Source organism: Pelodiscus sinensis, chromosome 1, assembly GCF_049634645.1.
Source record: "Pelodiscus sinensis isolate JC-2024 chromosome 1, ASM4963464v1, whole genome shotgun sequence".
NCBI lineage: Eukaryota > Metazoa > Chordata > Testudines > Trionychidae > Pelodiscus > Pelodiscus sinensis.
The window spans coordinates 305,101,710-305,106,034 of record NC_134711.1 but is presented as its reverse complement, the minus strand read 5'-3'; the positions used below and the strand labels follow the sequence as shown (position 1 = coordinate 305,106,034).

The following is a 4,325-nucleotide window of genomic DNA, read 5'->3' as shown; positions in this document are numbered from 1 at the left end:
AGGGAGGCGGGGCGAGTCCTTAGAGGGGTCACACGACACCCCTTACTTCTGGTCACCTGCCCCTCTTGACCCCGGATGTATTACCCCCAAGGGTGGGACTTCCGGTGACAGGGGACAGGCCTAACGGGGGTCACATGACACCCGGTCACCTGTCCCTCTTGACCCGGATGTACTACTCTCCAGGGGCGGGACTTCCAGTGACAGGGGAGACGGGACTTCCGGGGCCAGGGGCGGGGCTAACGTTTGATTGATGGTAGGGCCCTTATACTACTCCCCTACCCCATAGAGAGCTAGCATATATAGCGTTCAGTCACTGTAGCTGGCCGCATACTACCAATGTCTAGCTTCCCAGCCAGGTATATGAGGTGCAAGCTGGAAACAGAAGCTGGCACAGACAGAGCACATTGTGCTCCAGCAATCCCCAGTGAAGCAATGGATGTGATAATTTAGAGCTCATACTGGCCAGTATTACAGTTGGCTCTCTCCCCCTCTCTTGTTCCCATTCAAGGTAGCAGGAGCTCTTTGTTCTATTTCTCTGTGCTTCATTCCCCGAGCACTCATCCAGGTCAGATGTCTCTTAGGACCTGAGTTGCCACCAGCTGGACAATGGGACTTGGGTCATTCTGTAGGACCTGGAGAGCTGGAATTACAGAGAATATGACTCACTTTTCATATAGTCACCTATGCCTGCAGTAGCTGGAGATTTAGTACCAGTGAGTACCAAGCTACAGAAGCTCTCTGTACAAACAAAGCTTTAGGTTCCTCCATTGGGATCCTTCCAAGCTCCAAACTGAGATGGAGGACGGGGGAGAGGGGAGACCCTGACCCTACCAGAAACTCATTCAATTGGAAGGTGCTCCATTGACTCAATAGCTTCTGCTTTTAAGTTATTTTACATCTCCTGACAGAAATAAATCTGATGGTGTGGAGTTTGGGGTAGCAAAAAGTGGCTCCCAGGGAGCCGATGGAGCCCAAAGAGTGGATCACACAAGTTGGGAAGAGGCATTGCCAGGATAGCCAGGAGATGCACTGACTTCTATCACACTGGCTGCAGTTTCCTCCAGGTACGTCTACACCGCAAAGTTAATTCAAAATAACAGCTGTTATTTTGAATTAACTTTAATAGCATCTATACGTGCAAACCGCTATTTCAAAATTAATTCAAAATAGCAGAGCGCTTAATTCAAATTTGGTAAACCTCATTCTACGAGGAGTAACACCAAATTTGAAATAGCTATTTCAAATTAAGTGCTGTGTAGACAATTCAAAATAGGGGGCCTCCAGCCCTTCCCAGGGAGCCCTGGTGGCCACTCTGGGCACAACAAGGAAAACTTACTCTCCTCTCCCCCTGGCCCCAGAGCCATTAAAGGGATAGACCCTGGCCTGTGCCAGATCCAAGCCTACCAGCCAAGAGCCAGCAGTGGCCACCGGGGCCCCTGAGCCAGTAGCCACAAAACGTGAGCCAGCAAGGCACTGGCAGCCAACCCTCCACTGCTCCTCAGGAGCAGTCTGCCAGCACCCAGGAGCCTGACAGGGGCTGGAGAAGGCGGGTGCCTTCCAGGTCCAGGGTGGAGATCATGGACCTTATTCAGGTTTGGGAGGGATGCCCCAACATCCATGATCTCCGCACTAGACAGAGGAACACGGCCGTCAATGGCAGGATAGCTGCCACCCTGGCCACCAAAGGCCACATGCGAACCCAGGAGAAGGTTTGCATGACAATCAAGTTGGTGCGGTGAGACCCCCAACCTTGGGCCCTGATCTTCCCTTCCCCCTTCTTCCCTTTGCTTCTCCCTACCAACTTCCTCCTCCCAGGTTTCACCCTCCCCTCTGCCAGGCACTCTATTCCTCTCTCCCACCTCCTTTTCCCAGTCTCCCCAGAGGTTCACCCTGTTGTTCAATAAACCCAGTTTCTATTTTTGAACATACATGTCTTTTATTTGACATCAGGAAGGGAGGCTAGGGAGGAGTAAGAAGATGGACGTGAGGGAGGAATGGGGCACGAGCCCCCGGTGGGGAGGACCGGGGTGGCTCTGAGGGCTCCTCGGGGTGGACACTCTCCTGCAGGGCCTCCTGGATCCTGACAGCCCCCCGATGGACTCCCCGGACGGTAGCCTGCAGCAAGTGCAGCTGGGCTGATGGCAACAACCCTACGAGACGCACCGGTGTGCCCAGGGGCAGCTCTGGCTCCATGTGACCGAGTGCTGTGGTGTCCCGAGTGCAGGCACTCAAGGCACTCCCAAGACAGGACTGCTTTGCTGTCTCTCATCGGGGTAGACAAGCGAGCGGGGAACCCTGAGAACTGTCTGTTCGGGGTGGGGGTAGGGTCCCGTGAAGCACGGAGCTCAGTTAGCCTGAGGCAGCAGCCCCACACACTATGTCCTAACCTGATGCCCTGCCAGCACTGGTTCCGGCCAGCCTGAACTTCGGTTCAGGGTCCACTCAGTGTGGACGCGCTATTTCAAAATAAGAAAATGCTATTTTGAAATAGATTTTGTGTATAGATGTGTTAATTCGAATTAGCTTAATTCAAGTTAACTTAATTTGAAATAGTTAACTTGAATTAATGCTGTAGTGTAGACGTACCCTCTTTCAGAGCAGACTAAAGCTGAATCTGTCCTTTGATGTGTGGCTGATGCACTTCACACCTGTGGTATCAGTTACTGCTTGCTTGTCAGCTAAATTTCTTTATAACTCACTAATGAATAGGATTTCACCTGTATTTGTTACTTACAGGTCAACAGATGTTCCATGTCCAGCCATTTCATATTCTTGGTGTCCGTATGTTCCAGGATGATGCCTAAATAAGCAGTGTAAAATAAACATCAATAAAAAACCTTCTCTTGTTAAGTGCAAGGTGATAACATTGGCCCTTTGGCTTCTATTGTGGGTCTAAGGTGAGCTGTAGGCAAGAAAATACTAGAAAAGTTTAGCGTCCACACTGAAGAGAATAAGAGAAAAAAATTAAGAATGTTTACATAAAACCTCATTTGCTTTAAACAATCTATATTCCTCTTGCCACTGCTGTCAGTTATTGGAGATATACTAGGATAGTGTATTAATCTAGTGGTGTGAACAAAGGGCTGAGGCCAGGAATAAGTGCGTACTAAGCAAGGATCTCACATGGATAAATTAATTAGGCCACAATGCTTGCCTGGCTTGCATAGGTGTGCTAAGGAAAGGATGGCACAGGGCCAAAGGGGAGGAATCTAGTGCTTCCTGGGCAAGGCAATCAGGAACCTGCAACAGCAGGCACTGTGTGGCGGTGGGCTGCCTACCTCCCAGTGATGAAGCACCAGTAAGGAACAGTGAACAACACTGAGCTTAGGTCTATAGTTTGAGTCCACACTAACTCTGACTACTAAAAATAGAGTGCAGGTAAGATGACAGAAGCAGTCGGAGGAGCTAGCCACCTTGAGAACAGACTTTTGGGTTTGGATGGGATCATCCTTGGAATAGTTAACCCCTCCTGCTACTCCTGCCACAGCTACTCTATTTTTAGCACACTAGTTTGATCGGAGAATAAACATACCCTACGTGACAGTGTGCCAGCCTCTGCTACTAAATGACTGCGCCATCTCAAAGCATTCTATTGCAACTTACAAATTCCTCCTAACACCACACTGGAGAAGTAGGAGAACATTAACATCTCCATTTATGCATGAGAAGTCACAGCATGGAGAGATTAATAGTAGCTCAGTGCTACACACTGGGACTTTTTCTGTCTACCTCAAAGGGAATACCAAAAGGGACACGGCACACTTTCTCTCACCAGCTAACTTGGCTGCAACTGCCCGGATCTCTTCCCAGCTGCTGCAGAAGTATGTGATAGTGGTTTTGTACAAGTTCTCCAGTAGCTCAGCATTCTCCTTGGCCTAGAGAAAATCAGGGACACATGAGCTCTCTCTGGCTAGAAATGCCCTTTGACTGCCAACACATGCCTTTACGAACCACAAGTAAACAGTCTGTGTTCCTCTTGCCACTGCTGTCAGTTATTTGACTCACTCAGACTTTTTTTTTAATTTAAACAAGTAAATAAAAGAAAGGACAGGAGGCTGTGTAGAAGTGGGGAAAGTGGGAATCTATGGTAGATTTACATTCCTCTCACCCTCAGTCCTGTATCCCACTCTAATAGATACTTACATTGCCCATCACACATTCCCCCTGCTTCTACACCACAAGCCTATGCTGTCAATAATCTCTTATAATTCTATAGGTCACTCACAAGGTGTCTGCAGATATCCATCTGGAGCTCCTCAGGGTTCAGCTCGGTTGTACAACTAAGATCTAGGGCTTCCGGGCACAGGGGAGAGGAACGCGCCTCA

The 4,325-nt window shown here is 49.2% G+C and overlaps 1 long non-coding RNA gene across 1 annotated transcript; it reads right to left on the bottom strand.

The window, feature by feature from the left end:
* Positions 1-238: 238 nt before the first annotated feature.
* On the bottom strand, positions 239-4,059 carry LOC142826544 (uncharacterized). Its single transcript, XR_012900744.1, has 3 exons — positions 3,773-4,059; positions 2,735-2,800; positions 239-640 (listed from the first exon to the last, which is right to left on the bottom strand). It is a non-coding gene; the product is annotated as an uncharacterized LOC142826544 (long non-coding RNA).
* Between the last annotated feature and the right edge of the window lie 266 nt (positions 4,060-4,325).